Here is a 24,655-nt window from a genome sequence, read left to right on the forward strand (position 1 = left end):
GCTCAATCAGAATTCCAGTGGTCAGAAAGAGAAGTGTGTTTATATCTAAAGTAAGTGGAATTTGGGGTGAGCTGAGCCTCAGGGAAGGTCTGGACCAGGGAATGTGAGCATTCTTATGACCCTCCATCTCGTGCCTCTCGTTATCTCTGCAGGTCATGCCTCCTTTCTCAGAGCAGCTTCTTCATGGGAAACTGCAAAGTGGTCTCCAGTAACTTTCAGTTCACATGTCACAGCTTCTCCCTCCAGAAAGGAACTGAGATGTACTCTCTTAGGTCCTGAGAATAAAACTCCATCAAAAGAGTAATTATCCAAGCTTGGGTCATTTGCACAAAACTGTGGATATGGGGTACTGTCTTGGGTTATCTTCCCATTGTAGCTGAAGGAGGAAGAATCTAATAATCAGGAAGCTCTCACTTAAACCACTTAGAATCATAACATCATTGGCCTGTGCATGTGTGTCTGCACAGACAAAATGAAACAGGGTTGCCACGTAAGTAAGTTTAATGAGGCATTGCCAACAGAGACTTTTTTTTAAGAATTTGCTAAAACGCTTAGAATGATTAAATGTTAATGCATTTATTTAGAAAATATTCATTGAACACTCAGAGAGTACAGCATGCTAGGCACTGGGTTGGATTCAGAAAAGGATAAATACACAGTTTTTTCCCTCAAATAATTTATTAAAGATTTTGTCAAAAAAATGCATACTCATCTAGGACTTTCAGCTCCAAAGTGGTTCGTGTCCAGTGGGAATATAGGAAGAATTAGAGCTGTTTAGAATTCAGGAAGAGGGTTCTGAGCATTAGCAGCCGGGGAAGCCTTTATAAAAGTAGGGGTACTTAGCCTGTGCCTTGAGAGCTAATAGGATGTAGAAGGTAGACCACATTCTAAGTGGAGTCAGTGTATAGAGGTGGAAAGGAAGACAAGTGATTATGTGTTTTGAGACACCATTGTTTTGGGTAACTTGGTCCCCGGTATATAATGTATGCAGCTTTTTCGCCTAGCAAATGTCTTTTTTTAGAGATGGTTAAAAGCTGACTTCCTCCTATAGTTTATCTGGCTATGCCTCGCTTTGAAATAATAGAATGTGAACTGATGAGGTTGCATTGTAAGGTCTCTATAATACCATCAGGGCAAATTGCTCCAGTGCTGAATCCTTCCTTCTTTGCACAAGAATTTCGTTTGGTTCACAGAAGCTTGTTACAAGCCAAGGGGTGATGAACTCAGACTTTGATTCAGTTTTTATTACTGAAAGTTACTATTTATGTACAGAAGTTTGTTGGGGCACCCACAAGGATGAAATTGACATTATCTTGTCTCTCTTCTCATGGAGTTTGGCGTAATTTTGAGACACGATGATTCAATAAGCAATTTCAGGTGTTGAATGTTATGATAAAGCAGGTACAAGGAACTATGAGAACATTTAGCTGAAGGATCGAAGCAGTTCAGGGGTTGAGAGAAAGAGTGGAAGGCATAGAAACTGATCAGAGCACCAGGAGCTGTGGAAACTATGCCAGATAGAAAGAAACTGTCTAAATGTCAGGAAAGAGTATGAGAGTATGGTGTATCCAAGGAACTAAACAGAATTCTAGTCTTCTTTCTCCTTCATCCCCTCCTTCCAGCCAACCCCCACCCCATGACCGTGACAGTAAGATCAGAGTGCAGGAGCTGAGTTTAACATGCTTATTCACTAATCTTTCTCTTGATTATACACTTTTCAGATCTCTTAAATAAAAATAAATTTCAGAACTTTCATTTGGAGATCATGTTTAATAACCAGAGCCCGATATTTCTAATCCTGAATGTAGTACTGCTGCTGCTCCTAGGTTTAGTTTTAGTATTAAACGCGTGAGCAGCCATCAGCTACTTTCAATTCCGCCATCATACTTTACTTTGTGTGGCTTTAACAAGAGGCAGTGTTGTCCACAGACCCACGCCTTTGAGTTCTTTTATACCAATTGTACTATGATTTTGATAGAATTTTATTGATAGATAAATTATACTCATGATAGAATTTTCAGGAATTCATTTCATTGATGATAGAATTATTATTAGGAAGGACATTCAAGACTCCGAGATGTTAAAATATGTGATTTCTCTTTTTAGCATGGAAAGTTATGCCCGTTAGAAGGAGGTGCCATTTGGTCTAATGATTACATGTTATTAAATTAATATTTTAATGGGGTTGCCTGGTTATTCTACCCCCCCCGCCCCCCGTGGCCTCGAGGTATATTCCTTAAACGTGATCTCTCACCATAACGTCTGCTGCTCCTTCAAAGAAGTGAAAGGATATTTGTTAAAAGAGGAGATCATCACTCAAGATCATTGCCTTGTTGGTGTCAGTTGTCAGGCTAATACATTTATTTGGACAACAGTAGATTCTGACAGAACTTATAAAGTTCTCTTTCTTGGCCGTGAAATATGATGGATGTGCCATACTGGTGACCTTTACACAAGGCCACATGTTAATATTCAGGACCTCCCTTTTGTTGGCCCCAAACAATGGCTGTCATTAAGAAAGCTTGGTTTGCCAATATGCCCTCTGTTTGGATGCTGGACCACTCCTGATTGGTCACCAGGAAGTATCATGTGCCTTTGATGGAAATGACATGGAAGATGTATGGTCGAAGTGCTGTGCTCAGCACCACTGCTGTGCAGGGGAGAAAACCACTATGACCCAAATAGCCCTTCACTCAAACAATGTCGCACCAACCAAAGACAACATATTGGGAAGAAAAATGCTTGTAAACTGCATGTGTTAGAAGATGTATTGGCCAGGCGGCCATAGGGCAATCTTTGAACTATTGAAATCTTTAGAAATATTGTTTGGTTCTGAAACAATACTTACAAACCTAATTAATCAAGCATAGATGGTTTATTTTCAGGCTTTCCATAGTGTGTTGCTTTAATGCAAGAATGGGGTCTGTTGGGTTCTTTCTGATGTTTCACAGAGGCATGCAAAGACTCAGCATGGGCATTCATGTCCATACAAGTTGAAGCTCTAAATTTCAAAGTAATATCTACATAGATCTCTGGTGATCCCCTCAACAAAGGCCAGGGTTGGGGGTAACCTGGATTTCTTCTGCAATTGTTTCTGATTCTATATGTGACTTTTTTCCCCCTTTCTCCTTAATTTTATCTACCAACATCATTTATTTGCAGAATCATTTAAGAATATTGATCACTCCTATTGCATTCCCTAGCTTGAGAGGAAAACATTTTTGCTTTTTTTTCTTAGAGAATGAATATAATGAAGTGTTGCTTTCTTGAATGTGTGCTATTTAATGATGTGGTTTTAAATGTTATCCAGCTTCGGTATTACATTTTAAAAGGGTTACTGAGAAACTGAACATCCTCAAGAGGGAATGGCGAGGAGCTTGAAAACGTTTTGTGTACGAAGGCTAAGGTGCCATCTGGAGTAGTACCACAGGCAGGTAGCAGAAGCCCTTTGTGTCTCAAGCAAGCTGTGGCTGAAATAAGCTCATCATTCAGATGAAAGAATTGTCCGAGTACTTGGATGCATGCAGAATAGTGCTTGGCCAGAGTTTTAGCAAGACATGAAATATTACACTGGGTCATGGCAGTTGAATTGTATGAGTACAATCCCCAAGGGTCAACTCCTGGTTATTTATTTAGAAGCAGATTATCAACTTTGTGGATAATCCAAGTGCTCCCCACTGTGTCCTCCAGGGCTGTGTTACTATTCACCAGCTGGTTAGAATACGAAGGTCTGGAGAAAGGGGGGGTGGGGGGGAAACTCAACCCACAGTTACATAGCTTGTAAGCAATTCAGATGAAAGAGGTGGAGGAAGGAGAGATGCTAAGCTCATTAATTATTGGAAAAATAAAAAATAATTAAACCCACAGTGCAGTACTGTTTTATACCCACTGGAATGGCAATAAAGTGAAAAACACAATCAAGTAATAGCAAATGTTAGCAAGGATATGGAAAAACAGAGAGCATGTACCCTGCTTGTGGGAGTGTCAGTCGGTACAAACACTCAAGAAAACAATGGGTATTGTATAACATTGAAGATATGGGACTTGGCTATTCCACTCGAAGAGAAATGAGAGTACATACAAGAGAGGACGTGCACATGAACATTCATAGAAGCCTTGTTTGTAATATTAAAAAACAAAACCGGATTTCATGCATATGCCTATCAATAAGAGAATGGACGAATGATTTCTAAGTATGCATGTAATGAAACTGGGTTGATCTGTCATTGTTTCCTTTAAGCAACATGTGTATATCATGTATAGTCTTGTAAGCGTGTTATTAAATTCTAACATGTGAAATTGCCTACAGTTTTTGTCTTGTAAAACAGCACTTTACATGGTAACATAATATTTACAAAAATAAATAAGGTAATTAAGAAAAAATGTTTTGTGCAATTAAAAAAAAAAGTGCCTCAGAGATACAGGATTATTAAGCTAAATAATGTTTTAGAGATTGTTTTAAGTCTTCCATAGATGAGGAAATCAAGGTCTGCAGACATTCATTCAATGAATCATCTACCAGAAACCAAATCCAGTGGCTCTGAAATGATACCTCATGTTTGAAACAATTTGTAGCGTAGCCAGGAAATTTAATAACAAAACATTTCGATACACATCCCTGTCCCTGGGCTGAAGATTTTCTGTGTGACCCAAATGCAACTAGGATAAGTCCCACTTGATCATGGTGTATGATCCTAAATATATATTTGAATTTGGTTTGCTAGTATTTTGTTGAGGATTTTTGCATCTGTTCATTAGTGATATTGGTCTATAATTTTCTTTTTTTTTATATCCTTGTGTGGTTTTGATATCAGGGTGATCTTGGCCTCATAGAATGAGCTTTGGAATGTTCCTTCATCTGCTATTTTTTGAAAGAGTTTCAGAAGAATAGATGTTAACTCTTCTCTGAATATTTGGTAGAATTCACCTGTATAGCCATCAGGTCCTGGACTTTTGTTTTTTGGGGAGGTTTTTAATCACATTTTCAATTTCAGTCCTTGTGATTGGTCTGTTCAAATTTTCAGTGTCTTCCTGGTTCAGTCTTGGAAGGTTGTACTTTTGTAAGAATCTGTCCTTTTCTTCTAGGTTGTCCATTTTATTGGCATATAGTTGTTGATAGTAGTCTCTTAACGATCCTTTGTATTTCTGCAGAGTCAGTTGCAATTTCTCCTTTTCCATTTGTAATTTTATTGATTTGAACTGTCTCCTTTTTTTTCTTGATGAGTCTGGCTAAGAGTGTTGTGTTCATCTTTTCACAGAACCAACTTTGGTTTCACTGATCTACTTTATTATTTTCTTTGTTTCCATTTCATTTTTTTTAATGCTCTAATCTTTATGACTGCTTTCCTTCTGCTAATTCTGGGCTTTGTCAGTTCTTTCTTCTCTAGTTGTTTTAGGTGTAAAATTACGTTGTTTATTTGAGCTTTTTCTTCTTTCCTGAGATAAGACTGTATTGATATCAACTTTCTTCTCAGAACTGCTTTTGCTAGATCTCCTAGGTTTTGGGTTGTCATTTGTCTCTAAGTATCTTTTGATTTCCTCAGTGATCCATTGGTTGTTCAGTAGCATATTGTTTAGCTTCCAGGAGTGTGTGTTTTTTTCTGTTTTTTTATTTTTTATTTTTTCTTGTAGTTGACTTCTAATCTCAACATTGTGGTCAGCGAAAATGCATGGTATAATTGCAACTTTTTAAAACTTAACAAGGCTTGATCTGTGGCACAAGATGTGATCTGTCCTGGGGAATGTTCCATGTGCACTTGAGAAGAATGTATATTCTGCTGCTTTGGGATGGAAAGTTCTTTAAACATCAGTTAAATCTATCTGGTCTGGGTGTCATTTAAAGCCTGTGTTTCCTTGTCAATTTTTCTGTCTGGATGATCTGCCTCTTGATGTAAGTGGAATGTTAAAATCCCTCACTATTATTGTGTTGCTGTTGATTTCTCCCTTTATGGCTGTCAGCAGTTGCCTTATGTATTGAGGTGCTCCTATGTTAGGTGCATATATATTTATATTTGTTATATCCTCTTCTTTATAGTGTCTCTGTCTCTTGTGATTTTCTTTCTTTCTTTCTTTCTTTCTTTCTTTCTTTCTTTCTTTCTTTCTTTCTTTCTTTCTTTCTCTGTCTCTCTGTCTCTCTGTCTCTCTGTCTCTCTGTCTCTCTCTCTCTCTCTCTCTGTCTCTCTCTCTTTTGCTTTTTAGGGCCATACCCACAGCCTATGGAACTTCCCAGGCTGCGGTCGAATCACAGCTACAGCTGCTGGCCTACCCCACAGCCACAGCAATGTGGGATCTAACCTGTGTCTGTGACCTACACCACAGCTCACAGCAACACTGAATTCTTAACACACTGACTGAGGCCAGGGATCAGTCCTGCCTCCTCATGGACACTGGGGTTGGATTCTTTTCCACTGCACCACAATGGAGAGTCAGTACTTTTATTTAAAGTCTCTTTTGTCTGATATGAGTATTACTATTCCTGCTTTCCTTTGGTTTCTATTTGCATGTAATATCTTCCACCCCCTCACTTTCAGTCTATATGTGTCCTTGCATCTGAATTGGGTCTCTTATAAGCAACATATATATGGGTCTTGTTTCTGTATCCATTCAGCCAGTCTGGGTCTTTTGGTTGGAGCATTTAATCCATTTACATTCAGTGTAATTATGGATAATTATGTATTTATTGCCGTTCTGTTAATTGCTTTGGATTGTTACTTTGCATCTTTTTTCCCCCCTTCCCTTCATTTGTTGTCTTCTCTTGATTTGTTACCTATCTTTAGTGTTGTGTTTGGATTGCTTTTTCTTTCTTATGTATATGTCTTTTAGAGTTTTTGGTTTGTGTTTCCCTTTAGATTTGGATATGACCATCTATGTGTATACAAAATTCTTTTGGGTTGCAGTTCTCTTATTTTTGAATACATTTTTAGTGTTTTGCATTTGTCTTCTCTTCTTATACCTGCTGGTTTTGATATCATATCTGCAAAGCAATCAGTGTGATACATCACATCGACAGACTGAAAAATAAATACCATATGGTCATCTCAATAGATACAGAAAAGGTTTTTGACAAAATTCAACACCCATTTATGATAAAAAGTCTCCGGAGAGTCAGTAGAGAGGGAACTTACCTCAGCATAATAAAAACCATATATGAAAAACCTATAGCTAACATCATTGTCAATGGTGAAAAATTGAAAACACTTGCATAAGATCAGGAACAACACAAGGATGTCCACTTTCACCACTACTATTGAACATAGTTTTGGAGGTCCTAGCCCTGGCAGTCGGAGAAGAAAAAGAAAAGGAATCCAAATTGGAAAAGAAGGGAAACTGTTACTGTTCACAGATGGTGTGATAATACACCTAGGAAACCCTAAAGACAGCACTAACAATCTGGTAGAACTCATCAATAAAGCTAGCAAAGTTGCAGGTTACTAAATTAATACACAGAAATCAATTGCATTTCTATACACTAACAATGGAAGATCAGAAAGAGAAATCAGAAACCATCACATTTACCATTGCACCAAAAAGAAGAAAATACCTAAAGAATAAACCTACGTAGAGAGACAGAATTTCTATACTCTGAAAACTGTAACACACTGGTGAAAGAAATCAAAGATGGCACAAACTGATAGAAAGAGATACCATGCTCTTGGATTGGAATAATCAATATTGTCAAGATGACTATATTACCCAAAGCAATCTACAGATTCAATGTAGTCTCTGTCGAATTACCAAGGACATTCTTCACAGAACTAGAACAGAATATTTTAAAATTTCTTTGGAAACACAAGAGACCCCAAATAGCCAAAGCAATATTGGAAAAGAAAAGCAAAAATGGAGGAATCAGGCTTCCTGACTTCACAACACTACTATAAGGCTACATTTGTCAAAACAATATGCTACTGACACAAAAACAGAAATACAGATCCGTGGAACAGTATAGAAAGCCCAGAAATAAACCCAAGGAACTATGGTCAACTAATCTATGATAAAGGAGGCAAGAACATACAGAAGAAGAAGGATAGTCTCTTCAGTAAATGGTGCTGGGAAAACTGGAAAGATACAAGTGAAAGAATGAAAGTAGAACACTTTCTAACACCATACACAAAATAAACTCACAATGAATAAAGACCTGAATATAAGGCCAGATTCTATAAAACTCCTAGAGGAAAACACAGGCAGAATGCTCTCCAACATAAATCCTAGCAACATCTTGTTTGATCCACCTCCTAGAATAATGACAATAAACACAAATAAACAAGTGAGACCTAATTAATACAGAGTCCTCAGCCTAAGGTACCCTTTGTTCCTCTGTACAGTAGACGTCCTGCTGGTAGCACTGGCCTCAGGCTACGGCACGGCCAGGAAGGGGGTCAGTATTTGCAGCTCTTACTCTGGACATTCGCATCTCTCCCTTTATCAAGCCCAGTTCTCGGGAGTCACATGTTTCCTTTGGCACTGCTGCCCTTGATTGGACAGTAGAAAAAAAAAAAAGCTGGGTCCCAACCGCAGCTTCTCTGGTGCTTGACTCCTGGTGCAGACAGATGCTTATTCTCTAAGCTCAGTTTCCTCAGTAAAGTGAATAAGCTGAAGGCTTGTGGTCTGGCTCACATGGGGTGACAAGATGGAATATACGGGTTGTAATGTGGCGGTTCATGCTGGTGTCTGAAATGAAGACCGTCTATAGAGAGACAGTGCCTAGAGGAGAAAGGCAGCCATGACATCACGGCTCTGGCTTGTTCTTGAGTGTATGGGAGGAACACAAGTTACAACAGTCAGTGTCTTAGGCCAGTGGCTCCCTGATTACACATCATAATCCCTGAGGGGTTTATAGCTACAGAGACTGGGGCCCCAGGACCATGTACTTATATATTTCAAAGTATGCCAGATATTGGTGAATGCAGCCCAAAATTAGGAAATTATGAAGCAAATTTAAAAGCCCTGTAACCTAGAAAAAAGCACTGGGCTTTCAAACATGAGCAATGGATTTGGGGTCAAGTTCTGTCACTGTCTTGGTGGAGATTTGAAAAATTGAGAAAAAATAAAGAGATCGAAAGCCATTGGAGATTGCAAAAGGCCCTACCGTTTCTTTTTGTCATTTTGGTTTTTTAAATTAAGTTTTATTTTATATTGTGTATAGTTGATTTACAGTGTTGTGTTAGTTTTGGGTGTACATATAGCCAAGTGATTTGGTTATACGCATACACATATCCATTCTTTTTTAGGTTCTTTTCGCATGTAGGTTAGTACAGAATATTGAGGAGAGTGCCTTTTGCTATAAAATAGATCCTTGTTAATTATCTATTTATATATAGTAGTGTATATATGTTAATCCCAATCTCCCAAATTATCCTTCCCCCCAACATTTCCCCTTTGGTAACCTTAAGTTTGTTTTCCAAGTCTGAGTCTGTTTCTGTTTTATAAATAAGTTCATTTGTATCACCTTTTTTCGATTCCATGCATAAGTGATAGCGTATGGTATTTGTTTTTCTCTATTTGATTTACTTCACTTAGTATGATAATCTCTAGGTCCATCCAGACCCTCTCACTTCTAAGGTCTTCTTTAATACCCCAACTACTGATTTTTCTGTGCAGTTGTATCACAGAGGAAATCTGAAATTCATGCAAGGGTCTGTGAAACTAGGAGGCTCTGGATTGCTGTCCATTTTGCCAAAAATCAGCTGGTTGATTTTAGCTTCAAAATGATGGATTTTTTTTTTTTTTTTGTCTTTTTGCCTTTTTTTAAGGCTGTTCCCGTGGCACATGGAGGTTCCCAGGCTAGGGGTCCAATCAGAGCTGTAGTGGCTGGCCTACGCCAGAGCCACAGCAACATGGGAACTGAGCCGTGTCTGTGACCTACACCACAGCCCACAGCAACGCTGGATCCCCAACCCACTGAGCAAGGTCATGGGTCAAATTGGCAACGTCATGGTTCCTAGTCGGATTCATTAACTACTGAGCCACGACAGGAACTCCAAAATGATGGATTTTGTTGACCTGAGTAACATTTTGTCGTTATTTTAGTATCTAATATATGCTAAGATCTCAATAAATATTGTTTGAAAAAGCAAATAAACAGTAACCAGCTATCTCCACATCATAAGAAGTGTCTTTGATAATTATTCCCTATATATAACATTATCTATCTATTTACCTACCTAGCTACCTATGTGAATGTGCCTTTTATATAGCAAAAGCAAAGTTACTTAGTTGGTATTCTGACAAGTAGTGGAATCTTGATGCAGAGGTAGTGCGAATCAGTGCCCTGGATGTATTTAAACGAAAGTGGGTGATGACAGTGCTGAGGGTTGGTCTCGGATGATCTATAAGGTCTCTTTTAGCCCATAATTTGTGTCATGTGAGGGTGTGTCAAGTGCCTTCAGGTCTTCTATCCTGTTCTTGATATTTGAACAGCAGAATGAGGGCAGATCAAATGCCGTTGGTTCTAGGGTTGCAGATCTTTCTTTGGGATCAAGAGTTTCAGAGCTGGGAGCTCCTGTTGTGGCTCAGCAATAACAAATCTGACTAGTATCCTTGAGGAGGTAGGTTTGATCTATGGCCTCACTCAGTGGGTTAAGGATCCAGCGTTGCTGCGAGCTGTGTGGTGTCGGCCTGCATTGCTGTGGCTGTGGTATAGGCCAGCAGCTATAGCTCCAATTTGACTCCTAGCATATGCCATGAGTGTAGCCCTAAAAAGACCAAAAAAAAAAAAAAACCCAGTCTGAGTTACTGTTTTGAAAGATTCAATGAGATCCTGCTGTATAGCACAGGGAACTATATCCAATCTCTTGTGGTGAACTTGATGGAGGATGATGTGAGAAGAACAGTGCTCGTATATGTGTGTAACTGGGTCACTTTGCTGTACAGCAGAAATTGACAGAACATTGTAAATCAGCTATGATTAAAATATTAAGAAAAGAAAGAGTCTAGAAGTCTCTGCATTCAGGAAAGACTGATACATTTGTCTATCATTTCAATTTCTGGGCTTCATGATGAAAAGGGGCAGACATTTGAGATTAAAATGAAAAGCTTCCTAAAGCTTTGTAGGAAGACGAGGCTTCCAGAGCTCTGTAATCTGCTTATGCACAGAGCTTGCAAATGCATTCCCACAGCTCCAGACAGATTATGTACAAAAGCAAGTTCTGAGATGAATATGGTATGAAGGGAGGTAAACGATGGTGCGACTTTTATAGGGCTGGACACAGGCCAAAGATGCAAACTGGTGGCCTGTGGTGATTCCGAGAGCAGATGTGTTTTGTGGAGCCCATAACATGTATTTTTTGTAAATTAAATGAGTTACCAACATTTAAAAATCAGAAGTTTTTACATATGCTTCTCCTGAAAATCCAGAAAAATCTGCCTTCCTTTTACCCACATTCCCTTAGGGTGATAAAAGATTTGAGAAGTGGTTGGCCTCTTCTCTTGGGACATACACTCCCCGGGTCTCCCTTTTTGGCCTCTTCTCTCATTTCTGTTTTCTGCAGAGTCCCTGGAGGCATTTCTTTCTTTTCTTTTTTGTCTTTTTGTCTTTTCTAGGGCCACACCCACGGCAAATGGAGGTTCCCAGGCTAGGAGTCTAATCAGAGCTGCAGCTGCCAGCCTATGCTAGAGCCACAGCAACACCAGATCCAAGCCGCACCTGCAACCTACACCACAGCTCCCGGCAATGCCGCATCTTTAACCCACTGAGCAAGGCCAGGGAGCAAACCTGAAACTTCATGATTCCTAGTTGGATTCGTTAACTACTGAGCCACAATGGGAACGAAGAACCCCAAAACGGATGGATTAAAACAAAATTATTTTCTTGCAGTTCCGGAGGTAGAAGCTGGAAATCGGGGTTGTCAGAAAGACTGACACCTTCTGAGATTCTGAATGGCGAATCCGTTTCACACCTTTCTCTTAGCTTCTGGTGGACACCGCAGTTCTTGGCTACGTTGGCTTAGAGGTTCATCACTCCACTCTCTGCCTGTATCATCTCATGGCATATTTCCTGTGTGTCTGTGTCTGTTTTTTCTTCCTATAAGGACACCAAGTCGTATTGGATTAAAGCCCCACCCTGATGATCTCGTCTTAACTTGACTGCAGCTACAAAGACCCTGTTTTCAAATAAGGTCACATTCACAGGTTCAGAAGGTTAGGACTTCAACCTGTCTTCTTGGGGGACAAACTCAAACCATAAACCTCAAACTAGCTTTGTGACCTAAAAAGATGGAGATAATAATTATACTTGTTGGATGAGGTTCTTACGTGTATTTTCTCTTTGATTTACTTTTGGACAGTTTGATTAATATGTTTCTCAGGGTGTTCCTCCTTGGGTTTATTCTATATGGTATTCATTGTGCTTCCTGAATTTGTTTTTTTTTTTTTTTTTCCTTTTTTTTTTTTTCTGCGGGATCAGGGAGCAACACCTCTCATGAGGGAGCCCGCCCTCGCCCCCCTCTGCCCCCGCCAACGACACCCCTTCCTCCCTTCCAAGTTGAGAAGTGGCCATTCAGAGCTGATTTCTGGCTTGGCCAAAAGGTGCTCAGTGACTGTGGGTAAAGGGATCTAGGTTAAGCCCTGTACTATGTCTCTTTTTTGCAGCTTTTTGAAAGTTTGAAGTCATTTCGTAATGTAAAGTTTAAAAACAAAAAAAAAAAAAAAAAGGAAAGAGGAGTTTCTGCTATGGAGCCGTGGGATCCATGCTGTTTCTGCAGCACCAGTACACAGGTTCACCAGAACAGTGAGTTAAGGATCCAGCGTTGCCACAGCTGCACACTGCGGCTGGGATTTGATCCCTGACCAGGGAACTCCATGTGCCATGAGGCAGCAAAAAAGAAAGTAAGAAAAAGAATTTTTAAAAAGAAAAGTCAGAATCCAGCCACTTCTCATAAGCTGTTTGCTCCAAGCCCCATCAAGGCTCACCTCCCCCTGTTCTCCTTTCACCTGCCTTTGACCCTTCAGTGGCCAGTTCACTTTACAATTTCTCTGTTTAACCTTTAATGGCTGCTGTTATGGATGGATGTCTGCATCCCCCCAAGATGCATATGTTAAAACCTAATTTCCAGTGTGATGGTATTTAGGACGGGTCCTGCCAGTGATTAGGTTATGAGGTTGGAGCCTTATGAATGGGATGAGCGCCCTTAAAAAGGATCCCAGCTTCCTGAATTTGAATGAGTGATTCCTTTCCTATGTTAAGGAAGTTTGGGGCTATTATCTCTTCAAATATTTTCTCCAGCCCTTTCTCTCTTCTCCTTCTGGCACCTGTGTAATGTGAATATTGGTGGATTTAATGTTGTCCCAGAGTTCTCGTAGACTGGCTTCATTTCTTTTCATTCTTTTTTTCTTTATTCTGTTCATGTCAGTGATTTCCACTGGTCTGTCTTCCACCTTGCTTACTCATTCTTTTGCCTCCTGTACTCTGCCATTGGTTTCTTCTAGTGAATTTTTGTTTTGTTTTGTTTATTGTGTTGTTCATATCTGCTTGTTTAATCATTAAGTCTTTTATTTCTTTGTTAAACACTTCTTATAACTTACTGATTTTTGCCTCCAGTTTTTTTTTTCTGAGATCTTGGACCAGCCTTACTATCATTACTCTAAAGTCTTTCATGTAGGTTGCATAACTCCACTTTTCTTAGCTGTTTTTCTGGAGTTTTGTCTTATTCCTTCAGGCTCCTGTTTTTCTGCCTTTTCATTTTGTCTAGCTTTCTGTGTGGTCTCCTTTTTGCAGGCTGTAGGGTTGTAGCCTCTCTTGCTTCTGGTGTCTGCTCCCTTGTGGGTGGCATTGATACAGGGGCTTTTTGCACACCTTCTGATGTGAGAAACTGACTGGTGCCTGCCTACTGGTAGTGGAACTGGGTCTTGCCTCTCTGGTGGGTGGGGCTCTGGGTGTGATTAGAGGCAGCTGTGTGCCTGGGAGGACTTTAGGCAGCCTTTCTGCTGATGGGCCAGGCTGTGTTCCCACCCCATTTGTTCTTTGGCTTGGGGCTTCTCAGCCCTGATGGGTAGGGCCAGATTTTTCTAAAATGGCAGCCTCCAGAAGAACCCATGCTGGAGATTATTCACGGGACCTCAGCCTCTAATGTCCTGCCCCTGACAGTGAGTCACAGCCACCCCCAGCTTTTCCCAAGAGACCCTTTAAGACCTGCAGGTAGGTCCTACCCAAATTCTTATGAAGTCCTTAATTTGCCCTGGGACTCAGTGCACATGAAATCCTGTGTGCACCCTCCAAGCATGGAGTTTCTGCTTCCTCCAGTCCTGTGGAGCTTCGGCTCTCAAGTCTTGCTGGCCTTCATTGCCAAATGCTCTGGGGGCTCCTTTTCCCAACATCAGATCCACAGGCTGGGGAATCTGCTGAGAGGTTCAGAACTTTCATTCCTGTTGGATAGCCTCTGAAGTATAGTTGCTTTGCAGTCTGTGTGTCGCCCACTCAGCAGCTATGGATTGCTTATATCACGGAAGCTCACTTCCTACTCTTTTGGTGTGGCTTCGTCTTTGTCTATGGGTATAGGGTATATTTTTTGGTAGCTTCCAGTCTATTTTGTTGGTGGTTGTTCAGCAATTAGCTGTAATTTTGGTGTTTTCATTAGAGGAGGTGAGCTCAAGTCCTTCTACTCTGCCATCTTGTCTCTGAATATGTCCTAATATTTTGGACAACCGCATGACATTCAGAACCCTTTAAAAGCTCATAAAAAGTGATTTAAAGCATGTAAATTATCTTAATTCACTGCTGGAGAATTCAACTTCAATTTGCATAGATCAGTAGGTAGGATTTTTTAGGTAAAACTTGAAGATTTTGCATATATTATATATAGCAAGATTTCACATACATACATACACACACACCCGCTTATACACGTACTTATATATACATATATATGTATACATGCATGTGAAATAGGTGTGTGTGTGTGTATATATATATCCTTTGTACATGTCTTTTGTGTGTGTGTGTGTGTGTGTATGTGTGTATATATATATATATGTATCATGAAAAAGATACATGACTTCATGATTGGGCAAAGAAAGAAAGAAATTGTCTGGGAGTTCCCATCGTGGTGCAGCAGTAACGAATCCCACTAGGAACCATGAGGGATTTAGGTTTAATCCCTAGCCTTGCTCAGTGGGTTAAGGATCCGGCGTTGCTTTGAGCTGTGGTGTAGGTCACAGATGCAGCTTGGATCTGGGGTGGCTGTGGCTGTGGCTGTGGCCAGCGGCTGTAGCTCCAATTTGACCCCTTGCCTGGGACCTCCATATGCTATGGGTATGGCCTTAAAAAGCAAAAAAAAAAAAAAAAGTCTTCATTATTAATGTGCATATAAGTGTTGTGAGGACCCACCAGAAGTCTAAGTCACTGATTGTTTTAGTTTTTACCTGGTTTGAAAATGTTTTTTTTGTCTTTTTGCCTTTTCTAGGGCTGCTCCCACGGCATATGGAGGTTCCCAGGTTAGGGGTCTAATCCAAGCTCTAGCTGCCAGCCTACACCAGAGCCACAGCAACGCAGGATCTGAGCCGTGTCTGCAACCTACACCACAGCTCACGGCAACACCAGATCCTTAACCCACTGAGCAAGGCCAGGGATTGAACCTGCAACCTCATGGTTCCTAGTCGTATTTGTTAACCACTGAGCCACGATGGGAATTCCCTGGTTTGATATTTTTAATAAAATTCATGAAATAATTGCCTGTTGCGTTTTTCACTTCTGAGTCTAACTGGGCCATGGATCTGTTTGCTTTTGCATGATATCTAACTCCACTGAATAATTTCCTTTCAAAAACTTCCCCCAAATTTCTAATAACCCATTCTTCTGTTTTCTGCTCTTTAGAAGTTTTAAAATGTTTTCCTTTAAATTAAGTTTTACAAGGATTCTGTAAAAATTATTTTGGGGAGAGGAGGTGCTTTCCAGAAATAGGGAAGGAATAGATAGCATTTTGTTTTCTTAAATATGGGAAGCACCAGCGGATAATGTCGGGGATTTAAAAATTTCTCTTTTAGCACATTAGATATGCTGCTTTCTCAAACATCCAGTTGTTGGGAGAGACTTTTTTAAGCCACCAGGGCGGGTAAATTCCATGCAGTTGAGCACCATTCTGGCTCTTCATTGCCTTCCAGGTTTTACTCCGAGGGCTCACATGCCCTTGGCCTTTGTGGGAGAAGCCAGGCCCCCTTGCATCATCCAGGGTCTCTTGGAGTTCCTCAGATCTGGAGCTGGAGGAGAGGGTGCCAGCCACAGGAGGTGCACCGGCAAACCCAGATTCCTGAAGCCAGCTCCTAGGTGCACCCGGAAATCCAGTTGGAAGAGGCACGGTTGCTTTGGCAGCAGATATGCTCCCCAAGCATCCTCATTCCCTGGGAAAAGAGGCGGGGGCCGGACACCTCCAACCAAGGCAGTCTGGCAGGAGTGCCCCATCCTGTGCTGGCTGGTGCTCCCACCCATCTCCGCTCAGAGAGGTCAACCAAGATTTGCTCTTCTCCCTGTTCTGGCCCACCCCACCCCCGAGTTTCCATACGGTTTGTTCACAGGCCCCTCCTAGGCCGGGGGTGAACGCTCACTTGCATTGTCTGCTGTGAGGGAATTGTTCTGTGAGTGCTGCCCATCTTCAAATCAGTGCCTGCCCAGAATAGCAGAAAGGGCTTCAGATGTGCTGGTTTCCACAGCACCATTGTTAGGCTGCTGTGAAGCCATTTTGAACCTAATAAATAATGTCAAAAGTCTCTATTGCAGCCAAAAATGTTCCTTTTGAAGCATTTCTAATAGTAGTTTTGTTCCTTGGTGTCTCTCAGTGTCACAAAGAATTTGTGCCTCACAATGGGGATGGGGTACCTCGCGTGCCGCTTCGCAATGTGCTGCCCGGATGGCCGGGCCCCTGCTTTGTTTTGCTCCCGCAGGTAAACGGTTTCACTTGCCAACTTGGGCTTTAGTTTAAGGATGTTTTCGAAGGGCCTTTTGAATCTCTAAGCAGAGGTTTGGGAAACATAATTGAATGTCCGTAATTTAATAGTTAACATGAAATTTGATTACTCGTGATGTGCCTAGGGGAATTCTTCAGGCTGTATTAAGGTTTTTTATGTCAGAAACCTGAAGCTGGATCCTCTTTGGAGGCCCTGAAACACATAGAACTAAGTTTAATGCCAAGAAGATACTGAATTTTCTGCTTTGTAGTAGAAAGCATGGGAGAAACTTAGGGAACATTTTGTCAATCTGGTGGTTTTGGGCAGTATTTTTGATTTTGGTTAACTTCTATTAAACTTAGCACCTTTTCAGCGTGGGGCAATGTAGAGACGTTTATCAAATGATTTTTTTTCTTTATAATGTATTTTTTTCAACATTCAGAAAGAAACACAAATCAGTGTGACCAAGTTATTCATGTACAGTTTTGCTCTTGCAATTTTCTCACACGCTTGGATGCATAGAATTTGATACATGGAAGCTTTCAAATCCTACTGCATTTCCCCCCTTGGTTAAATATATACATCATATATATTGCTTATTATTATTATTATTATTATTGCTTATTATTATTACTTACTATATGTATACTATATGTGGTATGTCTACATTAAGACATTTCCTCATGTCTAAAGTCCAAATTTAAGTCTCAAAGTTTCAATAGGAATGAAATGTTATAACCGATAATTGCGTAACATTTTGGAGTCTGTTTAATCCTTTGAGAATAATTTTACTTATTTGAATATTATTCCCTAAGAGTAATATACTTTAAAAAATCCCCAAATTTTAGAGCTTTTGTTGTTCCAGAGTAATATGATTTTCTAATAAATATGCCTTTATTTTTATTATTTGTCTGATTTTAGGTAAGAGAATCTACATGTTATCAACAGTGGTTGCTGTGGTTTCCCAAGGATAGAATGGCATCTGCTCACCAGAGTTCACGTGATGACTGTAAGTTTGAATTCATGCCATTTGTTTGGGAGAAGAGGGTAGGCATACTCATGGGCTTTATGTAAAATTTTGATTCTGGAATATTTTAATTATGAGTTAGCACAGTTTGTTTTTTTTCAGGTTAGAAAAATCATTGCCTTAAGTGATTATAGAACAACCAAAAATTAGTATTGGGCAAATCCAGGAGTAGAAAATGTTTTTGATATACAGTAAGTAGATTTCCTCACCTGCGAAAAATTTTTAAAAAATAGTGAATTTACTAAAAGCTCAGAATAGGAGAAGCAATTCTTCTCAGATGTGAGAAAAGGTATCCAGGAAAAAGACATAAAATATGTGATATATCATATGCTAAAGAAGTTTCCCAAAGTGTATTGTGCAGAATGCTAGAATTAGAAAGATGCTTGGTGAGAGAATCTAATAGATAAGTGCGTCTGAGAGATGTGGTCCCCATGCTCCCTCTTAGAGAGCCATGGTAATATATTAAGCATTCTGAAAAATCCCATGACAAAAAATCTGAAACTCTATTTAACCCAGTGTTTCCCAATTTTAATGTGATCAGAGAACGCTCATGTTGTGTGTGTGCGCGTGTGTGTGTGTGTATACATACATGCATTATAAAAATATAATACCTGTCAATATCGTGCAGCATCAGTGTCCTATGGAACATAGTTGAGAAAACATTGCTCAAAACTCTATTCGAAATATGCTAGAATCCATGTAAACTGGTAGAGTTCAAAGTAAGGATTTCTATTCGAAAATGGGAGGTAAGAATCAGAGCTAAAGAAAGTAGACCTTTTCAATACCTGCAGGACCCCATTCTTCATTGAAGGAATGTGATGATCTGTCTTCTTTTCCCTCATTTTTGGCCCATGTGGTTGGGAGCTTAGTCAGTCCCACTGCGGCCACACCTGGATGGTGATGGAGGAAGAGCGTTTCCAGTTTTGACTGTCAGAGATACGGGCTAAGGGTGTGGAGGTATTGCTGAATGACACTAGAATTTAGACACAAATGCACCAAGGTGAACATAGTTATTAGGTGATTATTCCTGAAAACAGTGCTGATTTAAATATTTGTAATTGAGTATGAGTCAGTTTTAGGAAATAAATAGTGTGTGTGTGTGTGTGTGTGTGTGTGTGTGTGTACTATGAGTGAGGACCAGATTGAGGTCTATGGTGTGAAAGAATTGCTGTTAAGGTTCTGAATCACAGCTCGCTTTGCTTCTGCTTTCTCAAGGGTGCACGATTTGACCCAAGGAACGTTTATTTCCACATACGATAGTTGTCTTCTAGGGAAGATAAGGTATCACTTTAGGGAAAAAATGTTTTTCTGAAAGTTGCATTGGAAAAAAGCGGTAACTTTTAAAAATGAGTGCATTGATGAAACAAAATATTTAAGAGAGTCTCTAGTGCATAACGTTTACAAGTGAGGAATCCTTGTATAACACGTAAAATAAGTAATTATGACAGATAACATCTCTTGAGTATATATTTTATATTAGGGACTGTTCTAAGCATTTAGAATGTGATAATTCATTTAGTCCTCACAGTGGCTTCATGAAGGAGTTACTGTTATCTCTGTTTCACAGATGAGGAAGCTTTGTTTTTAACCATTATATATAAATATGTGTATATTAAACTTTGTAATTATACACATATGTTTTTATATTTTCATTAGAGTATTGTTGATTTACAGTGTTGTGTCAATTTCTGCTGTACAGCCTAGTGACTTGGTCATAGTGTATATACATTCTTTTCTCATACTATCTATTTTCCATCATGTTCTATCCCAAGAGACTGGATATAGTTCCCTGTGCTGTATAATAAGACCTCATCGCTTATCCCAGTTGTAATTATAACATGTAAGCTTTAAAAATTGTTAATTTTTTTGGCCTTTTCTAGAGCCACTTCCATGGCATATGGAGGTTCCCAGGCTAGGGGTCTAATTGGAGCTGTAGCCACTGGCCTACGCCACAGCCATAGCAACGCCAGATCCGAGCCTCATCTGCAACCTACACCACAGCTCAGGGCAACGTTGGATCCTTAACCCACTGAGCAAGACCAGGGATCGAACCCACAACCTCATGATTCCTTGTCGAATTCATTGACCACTGAGCCACGACAGGAACTCCCTAAAAATTATTACATATTATACAACATTGTTTGTATATAAAGCTCTATTAGTATATGCCAGGTCATTAGAGCTAGTGTATATGTTCATATGAATATGTGTGTGTATTCCACCTATACAGATAGCATATATAAATCAGATTTTACCCCATGCTATTGGTGCCTCGGTGAGGTAAGGATACAAATTCTACTTAGATCCTTTTCTTCCTTCTAATAGAGACTAGTAGGTGATAATTATGGGTTGATCACATATGATATGTTTGAATACTTTGAATAGCAAAGTGGGGTCAGAGATTATTATCATCGTGTAGTTCTTGTTTGAAATAACGTCATCGCTGTGAATGGAGTCTCAGAAAGTCAAGAAAGGGAAGGTGGTTTCGAGGTTTTACGAAAGATGGCGGCACCTTTCAAGGTTATAGGATCTGACCCACATGAGACTTGTGGGCGGGATGAGGTGTTGTAGAGGGAGAAGTAAGGAGGAGCTAAGGACCTGGGGCTGACATGGATTTGAAGAGCCCAGAATACATCCTGCAGTTGTGACCTGGACTTAAGAGTGACTCCATCCTTTGGCTGCAGTTTCTTCACTGTTAAATTGGGATAACATGTGTTGTTCACTGCAAAGAATAGTTTGGGGATCAAGTTTGCTGTCAGATCAAAGCATTTGGAAAAGCAAGATCACTATGAAGTTTACCTTTTAAAGAGATTATTAAGACTGGATTGTCTTTAGATTTCAGAGGATGAACTTGATTTAAAAAATCTTTGGGAGTTCCCATCATGGCATGGCAGTAGCGAACCCAACTAGGATCCATGAGGACGTGGGTTCAACCCCTGGCATTGCTCAATGGGTTAAGGATCCGGCGTTGCCATGAGCTGTGGTGTAGGTTGCAGACTTGGCTCAGATCTGGTGTTGCTGCGGCTATGGTGTAGGCCAGCAGCTGTAGCTCCAATTTGACCCCTAGCCTGGGAACTTCCATTTGCTGCAGAGGTGGCCCTAAAAAAGCAAAACAAAAACAAAACAAAAAAAAAAACCCAAAAAACTTTGAAGATGAGTATTTAAATTGAAAATTTAGTCTTACTACTAATCAGACTATATAGCAATACTCTTCCCCAATGCTTTTCCAAAGCTATCCACAGCTTATAAAAATGATATTGATACTCAATGTTCATTGAATACTTGCTCTGTGCCAAGCACTTATCTCATTCCTTTATTACTGTGTCTCTCCACCTTTCTTTAAAAAAATGTTCTTTTTTTGTTTGTTTGTTTTAGCCACAAAAGTTTGTCCATCGTCTTTTTTTTTTTTGTCTTTTATGGTGGCACCTGTGGCATATGGAAGTTCCCAGGTCAGGGCTCAAATCGGAGCTGCAGCTGCTGGCCTACACTATAGCCACAGCAACGTGGGATCTGAGCTGCATCTGTGACCTACACCACACCTCTCGGCCATGCCAGATCCTTAACCCCATGAGTGAGGGCAGAAATTGAACCTGATCCTCATGGATTCTAGTCGGGGTCATTACTGCTAAGCCATGACAGGAACTCTCTGTTTTACTTGTTTTTAGCAGCTTTATTGAGATATAATTCACATGGTATACAAGTCCTTCATTTAAAGTGAGCAATATGCTGGTTTTTAATATAGTCATAGGTATGCACAGCTATTACCACAGTAAATTTTACACTTTACTCACTCAAATAGAAACCCTCTCCTCCTTGGCTTTCATTTATCCATTCTCCCCTCCCTCTCTAGCCCCTAACCCTGAACCATCACTAATTTACTTTCTGTCTCTATGAATTTCCCTCTTTGGGCATTGAATATGAATGGTCTTATATACTATGTGGTCTTTTGTGACTGGCTTCCTCCACTTAACATAATTGTTGAAGATTCATCGTGTTGTAGCACATCAGTATTTTATTCCTTTGTTTATTTGTTGGGATTGTTTCTACTATTTGCTATCGTAAATAATGTTGTGATAAACTTTCATGAATAAGTTTTTGTGTAGACATGTTTTCGTTTCTTCTGAATGCAGTCTCTCCTTCAATACTCTCAATACTCCTTCTGGTCCGTCGTTGGTATCCCCTTCTACTCCAGTGGAAACTTGACAAGAGTGTGTTTCAGTTACTTGTGCAGAGTCAAGTGGCTGGAACCAGGCCAACCAAAGGCTGTAGACCTAGGCATCTAGGTGGGCTGACTCAGATTTGCCTTATTTCTTCTCTCTAGATCAGCTTTTCTCAGATGGGTTTCAAGATGTTCCTTTTAAGGACCTCTAAGAAATTGCACCAAAAAATAACTATCCAGAAGGCAATTTGGTACAGCCACTATAGACACAATATGAAAGTTCCTCAAAAAACTAAAAATAGAGTTGTCCTATGATCCAGAAATCCCCTCCAGTGCATATATCTAGAAAAAACTGTAATTTACAAAGATACCTACACCCTATGTTCATTGCACCACTGTTCACAATAGCCAACACATGAAAACAAACTAAATGTCCATTGACAGATGAATGGATAAAGCTGTGGTATGTACACAATGGAATATTACACAGCCATAAAATGGATGAACTGTTCCACTTACAGCTGCATGAGCGGGCCTAAGGATTATCATATTACGCAAAGTAAATCAGAAAGAGAAAGACAGATATGATGTCATTTATGGGCCCAGCATGCTTCCACTGCACCATTCTGCTCTCATATGATGTCATTTGTATGTGGAATTTAAAATATGACACAAATGAACTTAGCAATGAAACAGAAACAGATTCACAGACATAGAGAACAGACTTGTAGTTTGCCAAGGAGGAGGTGGGGCATGAGGGAGGTGGATTAGGAGATTGGGACTGGATGCCAAATGGAAAAACAACAAGTTCCTATTTTATAGAACAGGCAACTATATTCAGTATCCTGTAATATAGCATAATAGAAAATGATATGAAAAGTTATGTATGTGTATAACTGAATCACTTTGCTGAACACCAGAAACTAACACAACATGGTAAATCAACTGTATCTCAATCAATAAATAAACCTACCCACCCCCAGCAATTTACCGATCATCTGAGTACATGCCACTTGTATTTCCCAAAGTGCACCCTGAAAATAAACTTCTTAAAGTTGTGATAGCCGGCATGGACTCACCACCGACTTGCATTTACATCCTTTTTAGAAAAGTCTCATTTGTCTCACTTTTCCCTGAACGTTATTTATCTTTCTAATACACAGTGTGGTGGCTGTTTGGAATGGCAAAGCCTCTCCCCAAACTGTCTATTAATTAATCCTCTTGGAGTAAATCCCCTCCCCTCTTAATTCTTCTCTGGGATGAAATCCGTGTTGCCTGTTAGTTCCTTCCTTCCCACACCTCCTCTAGGTTAAAGTTGAAGTCTTTGAGATTGAGATTTTGTGTGTGTGTGACTTCAACAATGTCCTCTTCCCAGGTCCCTGCATCGGCCCAACAATTGCTTGTTGACCCATTTTAACCTCTTTTGAGGTCATCTTCAAAGTGTAACTGTCCTTGACAATGAAAGAGACCTTCCTATTGTCTGGTCCTTCCAGGCAATCTTTAGCCTGGAGCTAAATGGCTTTCAGATGGAGGAGTTGGCCAGAGGAAGGAGACAAAGTAAGCTGTTGTTCCTGAGTGACTTTGCCAAAGTTTCCCTTTTCTCTCTTAGAATGGTGCATTTCTATAGAAGATGACAGACGTTTTGACAGGTGCAATATGCTTTGAACTGTTGTGTCCGATAATTCTTTTGTCTTGGGTTTTCCCAGCAGAGTGGTACATCTTAGGATGCTGATATGCGTATTGTTTGCTTTTCATTTAATGTGGCGAAGCCTTCCTTCTCGCTTTCCCTCCACCTCTCTTTTTAGGCCCTTTGCACGCATGTCACTAACCCAGATGGGAAGGCAGGCGTTGGTGCAGGAACATCTCTGTAACCTCCCCCAGGCTTCTTTTTCTCAAAATGGAAATTGCTTCTTGCATAGTGTTCTCATTATTGTAAAAAAAAAAAAAAAAGGAAAAGAAATGACTTAGGGAGGGACAAAACACAGTGACACACTAGAGGCAATGGCTAACAGAACTAAAATCCTAATATGAATAATACCTGATATATATGGTCAGATATGTCAGATATTATACAAAGGCTTTGCTGTGCATTGTCTGTTGTGGCAAAAGTGAAGTTATCTGTGGCCTGATAACACCAATGACTACCATTGTTTACATTTTTGAGCACATCCTTTTATACTTTTTTCTTAGCATATTACATTTTTGTCCTCTCTTTGCACCAATGAGCTCATACTGCATATATTGTTCTATAAGGTGATTTTTCCCCTAGCGCAATGAACTGTGGACATCTTTTCAATATCAATAAATAGTGATCTTCATTACCATTTCAAATACCTACAGAGAATTTTGTTCCACCATCATAATGAATTTCACAAATCCATTATTTTGGGACCTTTTAGTAACTTACAGATTTAACTGTTAGCAAGTGTTTTTTATAATGAATATGATGCATATATTTCACATGTTCTTACTTGGACTTTTTATTATTTTCATGATATAAATTCCTAAACGTGGAAGGCTGGTCAAAACACATGCAAGATTTAACTGTTGCTTCTCCTTTGCCCTTGAAAGAATGATTCCCAAGTATTTCATTGGAT

The 24,655-nt window shown here is 39.8% G+C and overlaps 1 protein-coding gene across 1 annotated transcript in view; it reads left to right on the forward strand.

Annotated features, from left to right (window-relative positions):
* The window catches only part of LOC106510400 (uncharacterized), a 422,513-nt gene that overhangs the window by 221,171 nt on the left and 176,687 nt on the right, over nt 1–24,655 (forward strand). The window contains exon 6 of the mRNA XM_085024903.1: nt 17,794–17,881. The gene's annotated coding sequence lies outside the window, so the exon portion shown is untranslated. The remainder of the gene's footprint in view (nt 1–17,793; nt 17,882–24,655) is intronic.

The sequence above is a fragment of the Sus scrofa genome, chromosome 5 (assembly GCF_054392235.1).
Source record: "Sus scrofa isolate SSC_HxYL_T2T_F1_AM1 chromosome 5, Sscrofa_HxYL_maternal_Yorkshire_Landrace_v2.0, whole genome shotgun sequence".
NCBI lineage: Eukaryota > Metazoa > Chordata > Mammalia > Artiodactyla > Suidae > Sus > Sus scrofa.